Below are 23,899 nucleotides of genomic sequence, written 5' to 3'. Positions count from 1 at the left end.
TCCTAGGCTCTTAAATAATATCTTCTTTTGTTAAGTTTATTTAATATTACTTTATTCATCAAATATTTATTGAGTGCCTATTATGTGCTAGGCATTAGGAATATCTTCATAAAGAACACCCATTGTAGATATACACACACATATTCAGGGGAAATAGCAGGGCCTTGGAAGTTAGTGGCAGACAAATTTCCTGTATCACCCTCTTTCTCTTTTTTTCAGAGTTCTTGTTTTGTTCATTCATTCAACAATCATTGAGTGCCTGCTGTAGCACATGCACAATGCTCATTTTTATTTATTTTTAATTTTTATTTTTTTATTAGTTTCAGGTGTACAAAACAATGTAACAGACATTTATCATTTATATCCCTCACACAGTGATAACCACGCTCCCCCGTCTACTACCCCTCTGACATCACATACAGCCATTACATTTCCACTGTCTCTATTCCTAATGCTGAACTCCACTTCTTATAAATATATATATATATATATATATATATATATATATATATATATATATATATATATATATATATAATTGTAGTTGACATTCATTATTGTTCAGCTTCAGCTTCAGGTGTACAGTGCAGTGATCAGGCATCTACATCATCCCTGAGGTGGTCTCCCTAATGGGACATGTGTCCATCAGATACTCTACAAAATCTTTACAACATTATTGATTACATTCCCCAAATTGACTTTCGTATTGACTTTCGCAATCTTGTGGTTACTGATCATGCTTTCTAATCCCCTCATCTTTCCCCTTATCCTCCCACCCCATCTAGCCACCCTCAGTTTTTCCTCTATGTATCTGAGACTGTTTCTGATTAGTTCATTCATTTATTCTTTTCTTTAGATTCCACATATAAATGAGATCATATGGTATTTGTCTTTCTCTGTTTGACTTATTTCACTTAGCATAATGTTCTCTAGGTCCATCTATATTGTTGCAAATGGTAAGATTTCATTCTTTTTTATGGCTGCGTAATACTCCATTGTATAAATGTTCCACAGTTTCTTAATCCAGTCATCTACTGATGGGCATTTCGGTTGTTTCCATGTCTTGGCTATTGTGTATAGTGCTGCAATAAACATCGGGGTGCATAAATTTTTTTGAATTAGAGTTTTGGATTTCTCTGGATAGATACCTAGGAGTGGAATAAGGTAGTTCCATCTTCAGATTTTTGAGATACCTCCATACTGTTTTCCATAGTGGCTGCACCAATCTGCAATCCCACCAACAGTGCACAGTGCTCATTTTTAGAACATAGACCCCAATATTCCCACAGTTTTGTTTTTTTAAGAACTTAGTTGGAGGTGGACATGCAGATATTAATTACAACATAGTGTGATAAATATTATGGTTTGGGTATTCACCAAGGCTGGAAGAAGATACAGTGAGTTTGGAAAAGTCTCCTGGAGGAGGCAATGCCTAAGCTGGGTCTTAGAGGGCAGTATCTGTTAGCCTCTGGGAAAAGGTCATTTGGAGGACAAAGGGCTGCAGGAGCAAAGGTCTGGGGTGAAGAATGGCTTGTTGCAAGTGTGGAGCAACCATTAATGGGTTGGTGTTCCTGGAGAGAAATAGACAGGCAGGAAGTGGTGAAGGATGAGGTTGGAGCCATTACATGCATTATCTAACACGATTTTTATAACCTCCCTATGTGGCATATCCTATCATTATCTCCACTTAATAGATGAGGAAACAAAGGCTGAAGGAGATTTGGTGATTCATTCAAAGTCAGACAGTGAGTGAGTTGAGGTGCTTGGACTTGAATGTGGGCTTGCTGAGCCCCCACAACAGTGCCTGCAGAGGTAGGTTGGGAAGGTCTTGTTGCTGACTAAAGTGCTTGTTTCCTCTCTATTAGTCTTTCATGGGTAACATTCTTGCTGGATCCTCTTCCTTCCACCTGCCTTACAGTGTTTTCCAGTTTATAGTTACTTTGGGATTACTGGGACTGGTGTTGAAGCCTCTTCTGAGTCTTAGTTCTAGTTTTCACCTTCCTTTTCATTCAGAAAATCAATAGTCCAGAAATCTTTAAAGAAAACATTTATGTGTCCAACTATGTGTGACAAGGGAGAAAAAGAAGGTCCATCCTTTTCCTCAAAAGTTCCATCTTCATTTAGTAGACCATACATTACCGTGAATCATTAGTTCAGGGAAGCCCTTTGGGGACTGGAGAGGAAGCAATCAGTGTGGGAGGGAGGAGTCTGGAGAAGGTGGGCTGTCCCTTTAAGGAGGAGTAGGACCAGGAAGGTGGAAGGCATGACATATGAGTAAAATTATTTTGTGTCACCCAATGATAGCTGGGATACCTTTGGCCCATTCTCCCCATTCCCCAGGATAATTTCTGTGTTGGAGTTGGCTCTTGAGTTGGAGAGGCAGTATGGGTATTTACTGATTTATTCAAAATAAAGTGTATTGAAAACTAATTAGTTGAGAGCTAAAAGGCAAGCTGGTGAAATTACAGAATGAATAAAAAAATGCAATTACAGAGCTAAGGAGAAAATTGAAGATACAAACACCACTAGAGTTAATGAAAGTTAATAAGGAACAAAGTAGCATCCACTGAAAACTACATTACTAACAGAGAGAGAGTCTTGAGGAAAATTACAGTACACGCTGAGGAAAAAACATTTATCAGAGAAAAAATCAGAGATTTAAAGGTTGTACAAAGATAATCCTTCAGAAGTGTAACTGTGGCATCTGTGCAGACACATGCCACTTCTGCTCACGGTCCATTGACCAAAACATAGTCACATGGACCTACTTGGCTGCAAAGAAGGCTGGGAAATACCTCCAGCTGGATGTGCACTCTTAAAACTCAGGGTTTTTCTATTACCAAAAGGGAAATGAGGAAATGCATACTGGGAGCAATTAATCTCTGCCACAGGGAAAGGGTCATGTTGACCTTAGACTTGATCTGCAGTAAAAAAAAAAAAAAAAAAAAAAAAAAAAGTTGAGAACACAGAGAAGAAATATGTAGCATTCTGAGGGAAAGGCAGTGTGGGGACAGAGCCCCCGAAAGCAGTTTCCAGGCTCTCGGCCTCATGTGGAGAGGTGCTGGCTCAGATAGTGGATGGCCGTCAGCTGTGGACGGTTGGCCATCAGCTGTAGCCATTGAGCCATTGGTCACTGATATAACTGCCGCGGCTATGGAGGGGAGCCGAGGAGAGTGAAGGAGGAGACTGAAGGAGAGTAAGGAGAGTCGGGGAGAGTTGGTCGGTTGGCGGCAAAGCGGACAGCAGGTCGCACGTCGTGTAAACCCAGCCTCCAGTGAGACCATAGTGGTATGACTCCCCTACCTATGGCCCCGTGGGTGTTCCTTTTTGGCCTCACCATGTCCTGCATTCTTATGTGGGGAGCGGGAGCAGAGACCCCGCAGGCCGCCCCGCGGGACACCCGGCACGACAGGCAGTGTGACTGAAGAATTTTACACTTAATTAAATCACTCTGCAAGGATAAGGCAAGTAGCCATTCTCAGACATTCAAGATCTCAAGGAATATAGCACATATGAGCTCTTCTTGGGAAAACCTACTTGATGATGAAAAAGATTAATCAAAAACAAACTTAGGAAGGTGTGGTTAAAGGTCATTTGGTGAGCCCTTCATCCACTCCAATAGAGAAAAGCTAAGCAAGAGTGGGCAGTAAAGCTATGGAACATTGAATGTGGCAATGTAAAAAGAATGTAATAGAAACAGAGAGCTCGGGGAAGAAATGGGAGGACATGTAGGTGCTACCTTTCTGTCTCTCATACTAACCAAATAAGATGTTAAAGTCATGGCTCTGACCCTTCAATTATTTTTTTTTTTTGAACTTGGAAGGATGTTTAAAGAAGTAATATCTTTTGGTGGAGAAATGTGTTAAAAGTTCAGCCTTTCCATTATTTTACTCTTCTGTAGAATTAAAATAAAATACAATTTAAAAAATAGCTATTTTATAAAGTAATTCAATCCATTATTTTTTCATGCATTCTTCTATCCTCCACTCTTCTATCCATATGTAAGTGGAGGAATCTTAGGTGATGTTTAGCTCTGTATAATTTTGTGTGTTGATTGATTTTTAAAAAAATCAATGAGCTGGTCTTATTTGAATAAAACCACTAAGGCTATTTTAAAAGGCATTGTTAAATACTAACGCTCAGGGTGCGGAGAGGGGGTTGGAACAAGACATCGTCTTTTCATGGGGAAGTGGGTGAGTCCGTTATGTGAACACCACACTCTAGGTGTTGGGGCCCAGAGGACAATGGGTGAAGTTTGAATTGGGTGTTGAAGGATGAGAAGAGTTCTGATAGGCTGAGAATGGAGAAAGGCTATTTCAGCCTGGGGGACAGGACAGCAGGAGCACACAAGCCTGGAGGAGTGAAAGTATGTGGCATGTCTGGATAATGGGACTAATTTGTTATGGCTGGAGAACAAAGGATGAATGAAAGAATAGCTACTGTTCATTAAGTGCCCACAGCCTAGCAGGTATGACACACAGATATCTCTAGGCTGCCCAACAGCCTACAGAATGGGTATAATTAGCCCTATGAGGAAAGTCACATTGAGACAGCCAACATTGCACAACGCCTGCCCAAAGCTGCACAATAAGACTGCGATTTGAACTCCTGGAGCTGGCTGCACTCCAAAGCCCATGTTCTCCTCTGCTGATTTGTGGTCCACAGGAGAACATCAAGTATAAAAACACAAATAAATGTAAAGATTTATTTTTATAGAGACTTTATAAGTAAATATATGTTATATACTTACATACATATAGCCCTATGAAATGTAAATATATTTGACATGTAAATTTTACAGGAAAATCTTTAGGTAAATGTAAAAGCTTAAATTGTGGTTCAGACTCTGCCCTCCAGCAGCTGTGTAGCCCTAAACTATTTAATCCCAATCCTAATTTGTTTAGTCATAAAAGGGGTTTATCCCTAATGGTGGGGCTGTCTAACCTCACTTCTGTTTTTTTATGTTCAAATTAGATCATAGATGTGAAAAGATGATAAAGTATCAAAGCACCACACAGAAGGGTTTGTTATTCTGACACACTTCTTGCTCTTCTGTGAACTTATAGTTGGGGGCTGCGGTGGGAGATAGTAGGGAGGGAGGGAGGCAGGCATTCCGCCTTCCTGGTGGGAAAGTCTGGGTCAGAGAGTTGAGTGGGGATGGCTGTCAACAGCTTGGTGAGTTATACAGAGCAGAGGAGGGTGTTCCAGACATGCCAGGCTACAGGAAGGAATGTTGGAGCTGCCAGGCGAGCAGGCTGCTGCTGCGTCTGTCTGGTAGAGACTTGTCGTCTGGGAAAGGGACAGGAGGGACAAAGTTGTCAGGGGACTCTGGAGCAGTGTTTCTTCTCCAGGAATACTGATGAGGACAAGGCAGAACCCTGGTATCAAAGAAATTGGACTCTGACACAGTAGAGCAGGGTGGGCCTGTAGCCAGACCTCAGCACCAAGCTAGTGTGGTCTGAGGCAACTTACAATTGCTTCAGGAAGGACCAGGATTGTTTTAGGGCCTGGGATGGGGCCTGGCATGCTGCTGAGGGTCCAAAGGCCTTGTTGTGTGTGTTATGGGTGGGGGTTTTCCAGAAAGCTAACTTCTCCTTACTGATGGCATGATCAGTTCCTTCCTCATCCCACTGGTCTGTCTGCTATGCCCAGATCTGCCTTTTAGCTCAGCTTCAGCTCAAGATAAGCCCGTCAAATCCATGACACCCAAAGGGAAGAGAAGACCTTTATCTGTTACACTGTACTCACCACGTTTTATGAAGTTAGCTGTGTTATACAATGGCTTCCCGGACAGCGGGGTGCTGACTCGGTTCTCTGCACAGCCCTGGGCCCAGCGCCATGCCCAGTCCTTATAGGAGGCCCTGTGGAGTGAGCTCACACTCAACCACCCATGGGCATGAGCTGGTGCCCTCTAGGGAAGGTCAAGGTATGAGGACACAATGGAGCTGCAGGAGCTTGTGGTGGGGAACACCTAGGGCTCTGATGGGTCCTTCCGGCCCACTGGGCAGTCCTTTTTCTACCCGTCACTTCTGGACTTAAGTGAGAGACAAGCAGCAAGATGAAATAGGGAATGTTTTCTGGGCTGATCCATGGAGCTGAACCCTGGTGGGGAGTCAGGCTTGACCTTGCTGTTGTGTTTCTTATCCTGCTGGGAACCAGGGTCATGGAAGTGTGTTGCAGGTGAGAGAGGGAGGAAGACAGGGAGGGAACAATGACAAAAGCAGTTAGGCTGAATCATCAAATACTTAAGCAGACTGTAGGGATTGCCTGTGTCAATTGTAAGGGGTTGGGAAGATGTTGGCCCAGGGCCTGAGCTGGGGGTGGTTCATGACAACATTAGTATGAAATCCCCAGAATATGCTTCCTGCCGGAGGGCTTATACTAGTTCCTTTTTTGCTCCACACAATGAACATCTTATTCTGGCCTATAAATTTGGAGGAGAGGAAAGAGCGGGTAGGGAGGAGAGGAGAGAAAGGTGTCCCCCAGGGAAATGCTTTCCGTACTTGGAGAGTTCTACCCTCCTCTCCCAGGCAGTCCTGGCGACTCCCAGTGGGAGGTCTGGGGGACACTCACTGCCTTCTCTGTCACCACGCGTAGGGTTACTTTTCTGAGAAAGCCCTTATGTATTGGGAAAAACCCACATGCTTTGTAGCCAACTTGGGGTTAATTCTAGATGTGGCACTGCGAGCTGTGTGAATTTAGGAACTTCTCTGACCCTCAGTTTCGAATCTATATTCTGTATGAATCATTCTTACCACACAGCATTGTGGGAGTGCTATGTAGTGCTTAACTTAGTGCCGGCAGGTGGTTAGTGATCAATAAATGGTAGCAATTTTTAATGCCACAGCACTTGCTAGTGGCTATTCTCACTTATGGGTTATCTTATGGGCCACTCTGCCAGGCACTGTGGATATGAAGATACACAAGGCCCAGCCTCTCCATGGAGGGGACTTTGTCTGGGAGGAAAGATGGGCATATGTGATCAGGGCACAAAGATTAGGTGAGCTGCACAGGTTGCTGTGGGAGCAAGAGGCAGGGGTAGGGTAGGGTCAGAGAAGAAGAGATGAGACCCCCCAAAGGAGGGGTTTGCAGGCAGTTAGGGTGGGGTGGGGTGAACAGTAGGACCGGAAAGAAGGAGGTTCACACAGGGATTTGGCATTAGATCCATCCCCCAGTGTGGGAGGCAGGAGCTGACAGTAGGGGCTTCCCCAGCAGGCGGGCCCACACGGCTCCTGCTGTCTGCTGGCATTGGAGCCCACACAGTGTGGCTCAGAGTCTGCAGTCTTTCTCCACCAGGTGGGTAGACATAGATAGGGACCCAGCTAGGCTTGACTTAGAGAGAGGGTGTTGAAGTGTCACATCACACAGGTCTCCAGGCTCAGGGCTAAGATCAAGGGTGACCTTCCCAGAGTGAATAGAATAGATTACCAGAGAGGAATTGCAAATGTGGAACCCCTAAAATGCAAGCTTCAGGTGGTGTGTGGACAGGAGGGGTTTCACAAAACTTTGGCACAAAATGGTTGTTATCAAATTGGGACAGGAGGAGTATGGGTTGGAAGGGTGATCTGTGAGTTCCATCAACACCAGGTGCAATGCTCAATCTCTCTCTCTCTCTCTCCCCAGAGGAAACTCCTTGATATTCAAGGATATACATCTGTGATTTTTAGTTATTCGCTAATGACTTTATAATCATATGATATACACAAAGTGGGTGAATCATTAGGATGAGATAAAAAAATTATATTTGCTACATGGCTGATATATGTCACTTAGCTGGTGATAAAAATAAACATAGCAAATTGTGTTTACTGAACAATTACCATGGCCAGGCATGTTATGTGCTTTACAGTTATTTCATTTAACCCTAGTTAAACCCAACTTTCTCACTCTATACCATGCATTTCCCACACAGCTGAATATGACAGTAGAAAAGTGTTCTATCATCCTGACTAGTCCCACGCTAATTCATGACATGGCCCTTGAGTGGACTTTGGTGTTAGGTCATCTTGGTCCTGTGCTTCTCAACTGTGACTTCTATTAACATTATCTGAGGGAGATTATAAAGATTACTGTTGCCTGAATTCCACCCAAAACTAACGAAATCAAAGTCTTAGTGGGGTGGACCTGGGCATAAGTATCCTTTTTTAAACCTCTGCAGTTACTTCCATTCTTTTTAATCTAGATGACTTGTTTCACACCCTTTCCTCTCTCTTCAAACCTTTATACCTCCTCTCCCATCCTTACTCTCAATTAAGAACTTGATAAAATAATGGCAGAAGAAAACTTTCACACCTTTCCACTACCAAATCTATGCCCATATATTCTACTTTCTGCCTGTTACTCTGGATGATGAATTCTTTCTGCTTCTTTTTAAGACTAATCCCTCTACTTGCACTACATCCTGTTCCCTTATTTAAGGACATGACTACAGCAGTTCTCTCTTCTCTCCCCAATGTTCATTTACTGGACCATTTCTCTCTCTCTCTCTCTCTCTCTCTCTCTCTCTCTCTCTTCCCCCCCCTCCTTCCCTCCTCTCTCCCCTTCTCTTCCTCCTTCCCTCCCTCTCTCTCCATCTATGGCTGTTGTTTCTCTCACCCACACACAGATATGCACAGGCACATCTTCTGACCTCATCTACCCCTCCAGCTACTGCCTCATTTCTCTGCTCCTTGAGAGAGTCATCTATGCTTGCTCCCTGCAGTTCTTCTTCTCTCATTATTCAAACCCAGTCTAATCACTGTTTTGCCTCCATCACTCCACAAAAACTACACCTGTCAGGTTCACCAGTGACCTCCATATTGCTGTATCCAATGGTCAAATCTCAGTCCTAAATTTGATTTATCAGCAGCATTTTATAGAGTTGATTACTCCATCCCCCTTGAAAAAATGTCCTCCCTGGGCTTCTGGAACATCAGTCTCTTTGCTTCTCTTCTTTCGCTAGCTTTTCCTTCTCAATATCTTTGTTGGCTCATCTTCACTTGTTCACTTTGGAGTGCCCCAGGGTGCAGCCCTTGGACTTGGCCCCTTCTCACTTCCTGGTGACCTATGACCCACATGCTGACAACCATTTGATAGCTCCATCCCAGACCTTTCCTCTGAACACCACACTCATATATTTAATCATCTACTCAAAGAATTTCCTTAGGTGTCTAATAGACATCTCAGTGATGACAAGTCCAAAACGGAACTGCTGCTTTTTTCTCTAAAACAGCCATCACACAGGAAACAACTTATTTCTAGTTGCTAGGGCTTGAAAGTCCAGAATCACTCTTGACTCTCATTCTCTCATGCTGCCTCCTCTGAGCAAACCATATCAAATGTACTTAGAACATAACTTGGGAAACTGACTACTAATTTGATCAACCAAATTCACGCTGGTCCAAGACAGATCAATCTCTCCTTTTAATTTTTAGAATAGCTTATAACGAGGCTTCCTGCTTACATTCTTGTGCCTATGGTCTCTTCTCAAAATAGCAACTCGGGTGATCATTTTAAACGTGTAGTATCATGTCATTTTCCTGCTCAAAAACTAACAAGGCTTCCCATTTCACTCAAAGCCAAGGTTCTTAGAAGGGCCTACCAGGTTCTACATGACCTGGCCCCTCAGGTGCTCACAGACTTCATCTCTTTCTCTTTTCTGCCTCTTCATTCTATTTCACTTCACTCACCTTGCTACTTACACAAAAAGCACATTTTTATCTCAGGACGTTTGCACTTGGTGTTCCCTTCAGTTGGAACACCGCACCTTTGTGCATTCTCATTATTTATTCCTTCTCTTCTTTCAGGTTTCTATTTAAGTGTCACCTTATTAGAAACGCCATTCTGACCATCTCATATAAGATAATAATCTGGTGCCTACCTCCTCCCCTTACCCCCTTACTTTCTCTCTTCCTTTTATCCTGCTTTCTTGGTCTTCAATGGCATATATGACCATCTTACTAATATACTCTTTGTCTCTTCTTACTAGGAAGTTGTGTCTATGAGGATAGGGGCCTCATCTATTTTGTTCATAATTATTTTCCTGGTACCCAGAGCAATGCCTCAGAAATAACACGCACAATACATAATTGTTGGCTGACTACATCTTCACAACATCTCAAAATTAGTTGTAGTAACCCACAATTTATAGATGAGGAAATTGAGGCTTAAAGAGGTTTAGTAACTTTTCCAGAGTAGCACAGCTTTCTAGCACAACACTGGGACTCAAACCTTCCAAGTGACTCTGCGATTATATTGTCTCCCTGTGAGCCTGGCCTTCCCCCAGCACCCACATCTCAAACTGCCTCATTTTTCCTACATCTCATTGCAAGCAAGCAGCTCTACAGGGTGACAGAATTTCTATGAAAATGTCCCAGATGTGACAGGAGGTATAGGAAGCACATAGGAAATGCATACACAATCCATATCTGTCATTTCCAAATCTAAAAATCTGCAAAAACCAAGTGTTATTCTTAACATAGTTAGTGGCAAAACCTGACCTGGACTTATATGAGCCTATTTATAAACCTTTATTTAATCCACTCAGTTTAAGTATTTATTTGTGTGTTTTTTTTGCAGAAATATTAATCTATATAATTATGGAGGGCTGCCCTGACACTGCTGCAGATGTGATACAATATGATTTATGCAACCTACCACTTTTCTAAAATATGAAGACTTCTGAATTTCAATATTTATTAGGCCCCAAAGATTCCTGATAATGATTGTGAACCTGTGTTAATACTTTCCTAAATGTCAGGCATTTGAAACTACGCCTGTTAAAAAAGAAAAAAAAAGAAAAGCTTTTTTTCCTGGTAACTAAAGTTTCTTTTAAGGATCTTTCCAGGAACAAACTCAGTTTTCAGACCTGATTAAGATCAGGCACAGCAGACCAAACTGAGATGGGAATGTGTGAAATGCCGTTCTAAAACAGAGAGGGAATAAAAGTCTACATACTGAACAGTGAGCTCACTCCTCCCCAACCTTCTTTTTTTTGTGGGTTCCCACAGTACTGGCTAGCTAGGGTCATATTCCCTTTCCCTAGTTAGGAGATTAAAGGAGTCTCTATGCATACACTGAGTAGCCCAAGAGAAAAGGCCTATAGGTATTGATATTTAGGGTTTTTTAAATAAGATGGATAGATTACTCTCAATCCCCCTCTGTTAAGATCCATCAGTCCAGCAACACTGCCCACACACATGGAGCTTCTAGCCAGCCTTGTAGTGTGTCACTTTTAAATGAAAAAAACCATTAAGGATCACCAGGTATTTGAGAAAGTTTGAAACGCGAAAGATGGAAACCTAAAGAGACAAACAACAACAACAAAAGCAATAATATTAAAAAACCCCAAATCTCACAAGAAATAGAGACAATGTAGGGAACAGAAAAAAAAACTTCATAAAAACTATAATTACCAGAGTCATAGAGACAAGAGAAGTTATCACATTCATAAAATAAAGACTGTGCTACAAAAAAGAGGAGGCAGAAAATAAGAAAGAATTCTTGGAAATTTAGAATGTGACAGACGAATAAATACATCAGCAGAGGATATGGAATATGACGTTGAAGAAATCAGGCAGAAAATCAAACAAAAAAAGGTAATGAAATGAAAAATAAAGGATCATTCTAAGAACTCAAACATCTGAATAGTAGGACTTACAGAAAAAAGAAATAGAGACAATGGAGGTGAAGAATTATAAGAAATAATACCAGAAAAAAATCTGAGAACTGAATGACATGGGCGTCTAGACTGAAAAAGTCACTTGACTGCCCAGGGTTATAAATGAAAAAAGACACACACCAAAATATATCATTGTGAAAAAACAGAGGAAAAGCTTTAGACAGAGGAAAAGAAAACCCAAGTTGATTATACATAAGAACAGAAACCTGCTTCGAGGGTAACACTAGAAGCTCGAAGACAATGGAGTCATACCTTTCAAATTCTGAGAGGAAATTATTTCCAACTGAGAATTTATATCCAAATTATTAATCAAATGTGAGGGTGGAATAATGGCATTTTCAGATATGAGAAATCTCAAGTATTTTGCCTCCCATACATCCTTTCTGAGGAAGCTATTGTAGATAAGTTCCTCCAACATTAGGGAGTAAATTAACACAGTAGAAATGGATTTTCCCTTTAAACCCAGAGAGCTACTAGCTCAGGTTGGAGTAGAAAGACAGAAGTTTCCAGAATGGAGAGTTTCAAGAAATAAAAAATAAACAAACAAAAACAAACTGTTAGAAAGTTGAGGGTTGAATTAATGATAGGTACTGATAGCTAAGGAATGTACAGGAGAGGAATTAATCATAACACACCACATGGCTGAGCTGTGAACAGTAATTTTTCTGGTTATAATAATGTAACTTCTAGTGCTGACTTAAAAAAATGATATAACTATATTAAGAGAATGTGGGAAGTAGAAGAGGTATGTGGGATGGTGGTAAAGGGAGTTAAATCCTCATTTTCTATAGTAGGAAGTCAATGAATAATATTTAACATTGAAAAAAAAGAGCCATATAAGCATGTTGTTTAGATACACTGAGGTAACTCTAGACATGAGTTAACAACTAGAGAGAAGAGTTGACAGTTGTTGCATTTGGGCAACAGAAAATAGGGGCATGGAGGGGTGTGGCAGGGCGTGAAATCACGTATGTGTATTGCTTTGACTAAGAAAAGGACTTAGTGTCTCCCCATATATCCAGATTGGCACCTCAAATAGACACAATTAAAATTGAGTGATTAGTTGCTGCAGAAAACATAGTAACAGCACAGTCCCAGAAATGAGGAGAGTACCCTCCTTGGGGAAGTTTGCACATGGCAGTGACAGAAGAACTTTCCTTTTCTAGTTCTTTGAGAATAAATTCTTATACCATTTCTCTTTTTGCCAGGACCTGTGTATTCAGTATTCAACTCATCTTTAATTTCAGCTCCTTTATTGACAGAACTTGGCCTTGCTCTATCCTAACAGTGGAGGAGGGAAGAAAGGCCTCGGGAGGCAGGCCAGTTGTGGGATTCTGGCTTAGTCATTTAACAGTTTTGTGCCTGGGCACTTTCCTTAAGCTCTGTTTCCTCACCTGAAAATGGAGAAAACTCTTTTTGCCTCCTAGGATTGTGTGAGGAATAAATGAGTAATTTAGTACACAAAGTTCCTGGCACATAGTAATTGCTAAAGAAAATTTAAATTAAAAAAATATAAAGGAACACTATGGTTAATCCTTGGTTTAGGACAGGAGCCCTGTATCTGGGCCCCACAGATGAACCATCCTGATCACGCCAGAGCTCTGGGAGAGGAAGGGAGCGCAGAAATATTCCAGGAAGTTTTCTGATTTTAGCAGAAGTTCTTGTTGTATTTTGGGTACAGTGTCTTCTGATCTGACTGCAGAGCTCAGCACATTTGTAGACTCAGATCCTGTAATGTTTTATGCACAAGAATCGATAAAAGCTCTTAGCTCATTTAGGTTGCATGTCCAAACACAATCAAAACCATTACTCACATCCCAGATAATGTAGAATAATGGGTTCAGGGCTAACAGGATTATCTTTTACTCCAAGACCCCTGTGTGCCTTGTCGTGGTCACTCTTTTAAGCCAGGGACCTGGGGCCAAGAGCTCTGCCCCTGTGACAGGCTAACCCATTCTCTGACTCAAAATTGAGCTCTTTAGTTATGGTCCTGCTTAGAGGATGTTTACATCAGGGGATGCTGGCTGTGAAATTCTTAGGGTGCATGGTCTTGGCTCATTTTATGAATTTCTTTGAGTTCATTGGTTCTTGGTAGGCTCTCGAAAGCCTAGTTCTGGTCTGTGGTCAGTGCCTCGTACATTGTACACCTGAAGGAAACACGAGCTGGGGGCATGTGGGAGTTAAGGAGCTCAAGGCAGCCTCTCATTTATTTGCTGTCTTCCTTAGAATCATTTTTGGATGCTTCTGGATCTGACTGAGGATGGAGGAGAAAGATTAGCCACGGAGCGGCCAGGGGCTGTAAGGTGGGGGGACTGTGCAGGCAGGAGTGAGGGCAGGAGAGACAAAGAAGAGAGCAGGTCCTGAGAATGAGGAAGCAGATAAGTAAAACTTCTTCGACTGGTTAGGCCTTGGTAAAAATAGTGAAACCAGATCTGGATGTCAAGCCAGGAAGCTTTGTGGGACAGGAGGGAGGGCAGGGAGCAGAAGACACACAGGGTACAGTGGGGTCGTGCATTAAATAGATGCTGTATTAAAACTTTAAGGAAGCACATGAGTATCTGTTTTTCAGGGACAGAAGGATGCCCTGTGATCAGCTGAATGTGTAATACTTATAGGAGAAGTTAGTATCAGCAACTTAATATAAAAAATTTATAATAGAAAAATCTTATAATTCAAAAATCTGCCTTCTCTACAGCTCTGTTATTGTTTATTTCTCATGTTTCTGCAAAGCCACACCAGTAATACAAGTTGCTATCCAGTTGCCTCATCATTCAAAAGCCCAGGTACAACCTTTGAAAGGAAGTTAACAAATAAAAAAAAAAAAAGGCTTTGAACAGCCATAATGGATGGCCAAAGCTCTACACTGAGTCATGGGTCATGGGTCATGGGTCCCTCTGCTTTCACAACCTGATTAGACTTCAGCGAGCTGGAGCTAGTTGGGACCCCAGAGCTGCTTTAAACCAAGTTCTTCAGGAGTTATTGAAGGGATTCAGGGGATGCTTACAAAAATAAAAAGGAGGAAGTACAGATGAGCCTTGCAGCCACTAGAAAGCCACCAAGCATCTGGTCTCTCTGGGGCTGCACGGTTTCTGGTCTGCCTCTCCCCAGGGCTCTGCCCTGATTTCTTTGTAAGCCAGCTTCCTCTCCTTCTGCAGCCCCCCAACGCCCCATCACTTGATCTTGTGCGTGGTATTTGCTTCTCATGATGCCACCACCAGCTCACTGTAGTCTTTTTTATAGTTGCAATTTGGAAAGTGTCTGATTGGTCTAGCTTCCTTATTTGGTGTGAGTTGCTTTTAAATCAGAATTCCACTCTTTGTCCATCGGGGGAGGCCTAAGTGTGTGAGTGGATTGGGTAGTGGCAGGTTGGGCAAGTAGAATGACTTGCCTATATGAGTAACATTGGAGGTTTGCAAACCATCTTTCAAAGGATTGAAAGCATTACTAGAACCCCACATTCCCTTACTAGTCTGCAGATTGCTGTGGCTGGAGTGCAGGATACATGGGGTGGAGTGGCAAGAAGGGGCTGGTCAGCAAGGAAGGGGCATAAGACTTGGGTTCCTAGGGTCTTTGTCTGGGTCACAGGGCCACATAAATCCATTAAGTCTGTATGGACAGATTATTTGGTGAATTATCCATCTCTCATTGAAGGCTTGGTTTGGAGTAAAAGGAGGAAGATGAGAGGCTGGCTAGAGAGAGATGGGGAGTGGCAGCCTCCTTCCTGTTAAGGAGACAGATGTGTTAGCAGCTCAGTAGTCCCCATACCCTGAGAGCACCTTGTTACTGTTCCCTGGGGAAGGCTCCTTACTGGCAAGCTCCCAGGTGGCCACCAGCTCAGCTTTGTTTGCAGGTAGAGATGTCTTCCTAGCCTGGCTCACTCTCCCCACAGCAACTCTGGCTCCTGGTGTTTTGTTGGCATTAATTATAGACAATAGCAAAGTGCTCAAATGCTGCAAGCCACTTTTTATTTTTCTATCTCACCCAATGCCTTTGTTGTTTGCTCTTAATCTTTGTAAGACCTTGACATTCCCATCCCCTCAAATGGCTCGCGTCAGCTTGTTTCATCTGATATTAGTGTTAGCTCCTATCAGCATCTGCACTCTTGCGGGATGATGCTTATTTGTGTCTCAGGGTCTCTTTCTCCTGGACACCGTCCTTGTGCATCACGACTCCTTCTCTGATCCTCGGTGATTTCTCACTTTTTCCCTCCTTACCAATTTTCACTCATGCACCACCCTCCGCCCTCCCCAAGCTTGATCTGGGATATCATTTTATTATCATGGCTCTTATCTTAGACTTGGGCTGAACTAAGTATGAGCATGAAATATGAAAACCCAGACTTCTTGGAAGCCACACTCATTTCCACTAGGAATGTTACACATGAGCAATTTGGAAATTCTTTGACCCAGCAATTTGACTTCTAAGACTGTGTCTTAAGGAAATAACCATGGATTTCCTCCAGAAATAAAGTTTTACAAAGCACTACCGTGTTTCCCCGAAAATAAGACCTAGCTGGACCATCAGCTCTAATGTGTCTTTTGGAGCAAAAATTCATATAAGACACGGTCTTGTCTTATATTATTTATATTATATAAGACCCAGTTTTATATTACAGTAAAATAAGACCGGGTCTTATATAAATTTTTGCTCCAAAAGACGCATTAAAGCTGATGGTCCGGCTAGGTCTCATTTTCAGGGAAACACGTTATTTATAATTAGCAAAAAACATTGGAAATGACTTAAATGTCCAGCCTTTGGGGGTGGGGTACAATTTATGGTACAGCCACATTGCCGGCTTTATCGTGTCTTTGTAAAAAATCTGGATAATAAAATAAAACCAGGAAGGGTGTGTTACCTGTAGTTATATTGAGTGGAGAAAGAATAGGTAACTTTTCTCCTTCTTTTGACTTAATTATATTTTCTAAAATTTCTAGATGGAACATAAATTTCGTTGGCATTAGGGAAAACAACAATTACTTTAAAATCAAATGCTATCCACCCAGACAGCTACAATAATATATGGGTTGCAAATTTAGGCTCATAAAATGCTCCCCAAATAAATTAGAAATTGAATTCACATTTGTAACATTATAAATAATATACTATAGGTCAAAGGGAGACTGTGAGCAAGTTTGATGTATTTGTTGATTAAAATCAGTTGTCCACAAGCCGTATCTAAACTTAAGTCTTCTTATTCTTGCTTTTCTTACCAATGACAGCAAGTAAGCAGCATCAGGACTCAGTGACTGTAGTGTTAGGTTGATGCAAAAGTAATTGTGGTTTTTGCAATTACTTTTAACCTTTTAAACTGCAATTACTTTTGTACCAACTTTATAGTTTGCTTTGCTTAATCTACGTTTTACTCTGAAATTGCTCAGCTCCAGAAGGAGTAGGTCTGGGTGAATTAGATGGCCAGTTTGAGTGCTGGGAAGAAGGCTGGCTCCTTCAGGTGAGGCTATAGTTCTGGAAGGGGCTGTGCGGTGGTAGGAGTGACCGGGGCTGGGAGTGGGAGGAGCGAGGTGCTTGCCCTCCTGCATGTGTTAACATATGTGCTTCTGGTGCTCAGCAGGCAACTTTGCTTTGCTTTTTTTTCCTGTGCAGACAAGGTAGAGCCAACTGTGCAGCATTCTGTAGCCAGCAGCCAGAGAGAAGCAGTGAAATCATGGAGCCCAGCTGAAGTGAACTGGCCGTCTTGAAACTGCCCCAGCCCGGTACCAGGTCTTTGTCCTAGTGCTGAGGTAAGACCCCTGGAGTCCCAGCGTGGGGACAGAAGGCAGAATGCCTCCTGTTGGTGTGTGTGTGTGTGTGTAAACCTCCTCCCATAAGGCTCAGGTAAGAAGGAGCTGTTATTCCTGGTTCAGTCAAACCACCCGATTCTACCTCAACCCATTGGGAGGCAACATCATTTGGTGGCTAAAGAGACTTTGGTTTTTCAGAGCAGGTCTTTTGGAATCTTAACAGGGAGTTGCATTTTCTCAATTGCAGGTGAATTGTGCTCCAAAGGGAGTAGATTTATTTTCTAGATAAGACTGAACCTAATTCAGGTGAATGCTTAACTTACGTGCACCTGTTGTGTTCTGCAAGGAAAGTCAAGCTCTTAGAAAACCCTTCCTCCCCCCCCCTCCCCCCCGCCGTCTCTCTGTCCAACCCAGGGGAACAGAGAGACAGAAATTATGTGAGGGAGGTTATTGCAAAACATTCCACTAAGCTCACTAAAAAAATGACTAATTACCTAGTTATGTTTTGATTATAAAGGTAATATGTGCTTATAGACATTTGGAAAACTATTGAGTGGAAGGAAATAAAACAAGCCTGCACTCCCATCACTGTCAACAATCATCCAGGTAGTTTTCATTAAGGTTACTCTTTAAGCCCCCACAGCATGTTGACTTCTCCTGCATGGAAATAGAACGATGAGGCAGAAAGAACACTCACTTCGGAGCCAAAACTTGCTTCCAGTCTGGAGGCTGTCGAAAGCAGATTTTTAAGTATTCAGGAATTTTGCAAACTGGTTGTTAAAGATTGTTGGCAGCTTGAAATTGACCATGGTGGGAAAATGTATACCACAGACATTAGCCAGTGCTACAAACCAGGGCTGTTTCATTTTGGAGATTCAGATTACCAGCACATCCTGTGTTCCCGTGCTTGCTCTACCACCAACAGGCTGGGAGGCCTGGGCAAGTCACTTCACCCCTCTGCTTCCCCTCCTGTGAACAGTAGGTGCTCACTAAGCATTCCTTATGAATGAGTGAGATTTCTGCTCCTATTGTCCCGTAAGACAGATGTGAGGGTCCCATAAGACAGTGAAAATGAAATCTTTTGCATACTGTGAGGCTCCCTGCCCATAATGAGAAGGGTTTAGTTGATGGAGAGAACTTGCTGGCATTTCCCCTTTTGGCTCTCCCTCCTTGCGGGAGTCTGTGAATTACTGACAGCCTTTCATAAGGGCAGATGAAAACTCCCCATTTACTGACCAACATCTGTGGCAAATTTCCTTTCTGGAAAAATCAAGAAGTCGGTCAGAGAGAAGTGTGAAAAGGAAGCCCCAGTGCTGCTAGTTGTGAGAACCAGGACTGAAATCAGAGCTTTTGACTCTGAGTTCTAATGGGGTGTGGGGTGGGGGGAGAGTTAGAGGGGAGGAGGAGAAAGGGCACTTCCTGCCAAATGTGAAATTTAAACAAAAGCCTCTTTCTTCAAAGCCCTGCTGTCAGCAGATTAGAGCTAATTGAATCAGCATAATGGACCCCCATCCTCTGCCCTTCTCCCTTTACTTTCTGAACTTCTTGGTTGCTTCTCGCCTCCTTCCTATGTGCCCTGAAGGAGGGGGATGAGAGAAGGTGAGGCATCGGTTAAGCACCAGTTTACTCTGTAGAACTGTAGTTTGGAAAATTATAAAGGAGGACAGGACTGTAGGAGCCATCTGGTCCTACACCCTCATTTGAAGAAGTCAGGTCACACAGCTAGTTATTTTCCTGCCTGAGGTGAAGGTATGAAGGTATGTGCTCCTGGGGAGGCAGGGAACCAGGCTGAGGGCATGGGGACGGGGCACTGCCCTGGAGGCCGCCCAGTCATTGAGCCCTCACATACAACTGGCAAGGGGGCATGGTGGATGGTGTGCTGGTGCCAGCTTTGGTTCTCCCCTGCTGAGTCCATCCCCTGCATCTGCTGCCATAGCCCCAATGAACTTCTTGAGGTGTTCCTCTGGTGTGCTTGGAATTAAGTTCCCTTGCTTACCAGGGGCTTGGTTTTCCAGGTCAGTGAAATCAGCTGAGAAGCTCTTGTTCTGAGGACCTTTAGGTGTATGTATGAGGAAGGGAAGGGAAGAGTGTTGATTGAGCTCATGATGGCTCCAGGCACAATGCTTTGTGCTCTGTCTGTATGATCTCACTTATTTCTGCAACAACCTAGCAAGGTAGGTATTTCTGTCCCCATGTGGCAGAAGTAGTAATTGAGTCTTACAGAGACTTGCCCAAGATCTCACAGTTCTTAAGCAATAGAGATGTAAACTAAGTCTATCTGTGACCTCTACAGCTTCTCTAAGTGAGTGCTTTTTACAGCAACTATTCACCCACATGGGAGAGAGCTCCCAAATCCAGTTCCAACAAGTAGGGTCCCTTTTCCCAGGGGACATCATTCCATTTCTGAAGCTCAGAGTGCTTGGAACTTTACAAAGGGCCACATTGTTCCTTTCAATCCCAAGGATTCTTCCTTATACAGTAAAACAGCATTAGAGCTGGGAGCAACCATGTCACGTGGGGTGGCATGCGGGGTCTCTGGTCCCGCTCCCCACATAAGAACGCAGGACATGGTGAGGGCAAAAAGGAACACCCACGGAGCCATAGATGGGGGAGTCACACCACTATAGTCTCGCTGGCGGCATCTGCCTCTCTGCAATCCGCAATGCACAATCCGCCCTTGCTGGCCTCCATTTTCTGCTAGCATAGCCACAGCAGTTATATTGGTGGCCAATGGGCCACTGGTTACAGCTGACGGCCAACTAACCACAGCAGATGGCCATCCAATCACAGTGGATGGCCATTTACTAACCGAGTGAGCACCTTTCCACGTGAGGCCCAGAGCCTGGAAACTGCACTCCTGGCTCTGTCCCCACAATCCAGAATCTTTTAGTGTGGTTTCCTTATTCATGTGATGTCCCAAGAGTGAGGTGGAGTGCTGGTGGCCCCAGGTTCCTCAGCCAGTTCGAAGCAGTGGTCTTCTTAGCCTTTGGACTCTCAGTACTCTGTCCAGGGGAACAAACTGAGGTGGATCTGTTTGGTTTTCCTCTGTTTTTGGGTAAGAGATTATTTGTCTGGCAAGACAGATTTAATTTAATTCCATAGATATTTACTGAAAGCCTACTGTGTGCACACCCAAATATCCTGGCCCCTGTTTGGGCTTACGGCTGTGACAAGGGGAGGAGCTCCCTATATCAAGACTGTATATGACATATATCGTTCTGTAACTACTCATTTCTGGTCCTTCCTGAAAGAATTCTAACGGGAGAGATTAAGTCTCAAATTACTCTGTGTGTCCCAGGGTTCCCAGACCTCTGAAAACAGAGTTTTAAGTGCTCAACCTGCTAACGGGGGAACAAAGCAGTAAATGGGGTCAGGCTCTTTGGAAGCTCCCAGCAGAGGAGTAGGGCTGAGGGGAGGAGGCAGAGTGGCACAGGGAGCACTTTGGATAGGCACTGCTAAGTTGGGTGGGTGTCTTTGCCTGTGGAGCTGGAGTTGATGGCAAAGCTGAGTGCACAGTTTTGTAGACAATCAAGAATCCTATTCATTTGTGGCACCTGATTAACTTCAGAAGGAGAACCATGTCCTTTCAACGGGGCACTCAGAATATGAATCAGGGCTAAAGAGTTCCTTGGAAAGCTGGGTGGTTGGCCTCCACACCTTACATCTGAGGAAATGGAGGCCCAGAAAGGGGAAGGGCCTTGTCTATGACACAAATGAAACTGGAGTCTCTTATCCTGAATGTCTGGTCAGGGTCCCTCACACCAAACCATTCTGGCTGCAGAGGGAACAATGTTCTGGGGCGGCGATACCGCCTATTCTTGCTAGCTTGTTTGGCCCAGTAACTGATGGGCTAGGTTAGGCTGTTGGAGGGATTTGTGGCAATGACAATCTGGAAGGGAGAGGGTGTCCTTTCAATGATGCTAAAGATCCCTGGTTTCTCAGTGATGTCAGCCCTTCACCCTCCTTCTTTCAGATCCTTCCTAGAGGACTTGCTTAGGCCAGAGTGCTATCACCTATGGCTTCAGGCTGAGAATTCACCGTTGCAGGGAGGCATCACAGTACAGAGAAAAGTGCCCCAGCCTTGAGAACATTTGACCTGAGTTTGAGCCTGGCTTGATCATAGCTGGATGACTACCTGGACTTTTGGACACAGTTTCCTCATTTGTAAAATGGGCTGAATAATAACTATGTAAAGATTAATAATTATTTATATAACATTCTTCCCACAAAGCAGATGACTAATAAATGGAACCCATTATTTTTTTCACGTAGCTCTATTGAGGTATAATTGACAGACAAAAACCTGCACATGTTTAAATTGCACAACTTGATGTGTTTTGACATTTTTATACACTCATGAAATTCTCCCCCAATCAAAGTAATGAACATAACCATTACACCCCCAAGTTTTCTCCAGCACCTTATCCCTTCCTCCTTTCCCCCAATGTTCTGCCTCCCATGCCCAGGCTTATCACTAATCTGCTTTCTATCACTACAGGTTACTTTGCATTTTCTAGAACTGACTGTAAATAGCATAATACAGCATGTGCTCTTCTTACACTCAGTATGATTATATTGATATTCATCCATATTGTATGTACCAATAGTTCATTTCTTTATTGCTGAGTAGTATTCCACTGTGAGGAAATACCACAATTTATTTATCCATTCATCTGCTGACAGACATTTGGGTTGTTCCCAGTGTTTTGGATAGTAAAATGAAGCCACTATAAGCATTTGTGCAAAGATTTTTGTGGGAATGTATATATTCTTTTGTCTTGGGTAAATACCTACGATTAGAATGGCTGGGCCACATGGTAGGGTATGTTTACCTTTTTAAGAAGCTGTCCAACTGTTTTCCAGAGAGTGTGTACCATTTTATACTCCTACCAGTGGTGCGAGAGCGTGCCAGGTGCTCTGCTTCCTTGCCAGCACTTGATATGGTCAGTCTTTTTAATTTTAGCTATTCTAATATGTGTGTTGCTATCTTCTGGTTTTATTTGTATTTCCCTAATAATTAATGCTGATCATCTTTTCATGTGCTTATTCGCCATCTGCATATTTCCTTTGGGTGAAATGTCTGTTCAGATCTCTTCTCCATTAAAAAAAAAATTGGGTTGTTGTTTCTTATGATTGGGTTATAGGAATTCTTTATATGTTCTACATGCTAGTCCTATATGGAGATGTTTGCAAATATGTTTTCTAATTCTGTGGCTTGCACATGGTGGGAGACAGTACCAAGTAAACTGATAATTACAATTCAGTTCGATAAGTGTTGTGCACAGGAAGTATGAAGGAAGGTCGGTAATCTTAGGCTGGGAAGTCAGGGAAGCTTCCTGGAGGAGAAGGTATGTGCATTGGGTCTTAAAGGAAATGAAAAGTTAGGTGGGGGAAGGACAGTGTTGGTAGAAGTTTGTATGGGCAAAGGCATGGGACTACCGAATGTCAGGTGCATGCAAAATTGTAAGTAATTTGATTGGAGCACTGGGGTTTTGTAGTAGAAAAATGTGGACCAGAATTCCAGCAGCCCTGCTTACTGGCTGTGCACCTCCTTTTTTTTTTTTTTTTTTTTTTTAAAAAAAAGCACTTTTTATTTTGAAACAATTATAAATCCACAGAAAGCTGCAAAGATAGTACAGAGGTGTCTGGTGCATTCTTTATTTAGTTTCTTCCACTGGTTTCATCTTACATAATTATAGTACAATATCAAAACCAGGAATCTGAGTGGTACAACTTGTGTATAGTTCTGTCATTTTCTCAATTATGTAGATTAGTGGAGCCACCACTGAAATCAAGATACAGAGCTGTTCCTTCACCACAAAGCTCTCCTTCATGCCACCCCTTCATTGTCACACCAGCATGGCCCCCTCTCCTGTTTGTCATCTCTATAATTTTGTCATTTTGAGAATGTTCTATAAATAGAATTAATCATACAATGTGCAACCTTCTGAGACTGGTTTGTTTCCACTCATCGTAATATACTTCAGGTCCATCCAGGTAGTTGAGAATATCAATAGTTTGCTCTTTTTATTGCTGAGTGGTGTGGGTGGGCCACACTTTCACTATTGACCTATTGAAGGACATTTTGGTTGTTTCCAGGTTTTGACTGTTACTGATAAAGCTGCCATGAACAATTGTGTATAGGTTTTGGTGGAGAAGTAAAATTTTGTTTTTCTGGGATAAATGCTCAGGATTGTTGCTGCTAAGTTGTGTGGCAAGTATATTTTTATTTTTCAAGAAACTGCCAAACTCATTTTTAGAGTGGCTGTACCATTTCACATTTTCACCAGCAATGTAGGAGAGATTCACTTTCTCCATCTTAACAGCACTTGGTATTATCATATTTTTATTTTAGTTCTAAAAGGTGGGCAGTGGCTTCTCATTATGATCTTAATTTGCATTTCTCTAATGGCTAGTTGGATGACTCTTACTTTTGCTGTTTCTCATTTCTGACTGTGAATCTAGACCTCAGCCTGTACATGTTAAATATGAGAAGTAGAGG

The 23,899-nt window shown here is 42.7% G+C and overlaps 1 protein-coding gene across 17 annotated transcripts in view; it reads left to right on the top strand.

The window, feature by feature from the left end:
• ST6GAL1 (ST6 beta-galactoside alpha-2,6-sialyltransferase 1) overlaps window positions 1-23,899 on the top strand; it is a 132,104-nt gene that overhangs the window by 31,711 nt on the left and 76,494 nt on the right. For 14 of the 17 annotated variants that reach the window (XM_081068910.1, XM_081068900.1, XM_081068896.1 and 11 more), the window contains one exon: window positions 17,261-17,397. The gene's annotated coding sequence lies outside the window, so the exon portion shown is untranslated. Of the gene's footprint in view, window positions 1-17,260; window positions 17,398-22,260; window positions 22,341-23,899 lie in introns of those variants that run through there. The other 3 variants (XM_081068902.1, XM_081068907.1, XM_081068903.1) reach the window with 2 other exon arrangements.

The sequence above is a fragment of the Rhinolophus hipposideros genome (assembly GCF_964194185.1).
Source record: "Rhinolophus hipposideros genome assembly, chromosome: 2".
Taxonomy (NCBI): domain Eukaryota; kingdom Metazoa; phylum Chordata; class Mammalia; order Chiroptera; family Rhinolophidae; genus Rhinolophus; species Rhinolophus hipposideros.
Note: the sequence above shows the minus strand (reverse complement) of the source record. Positions and strands in the feature narration are given on the sequence as shown.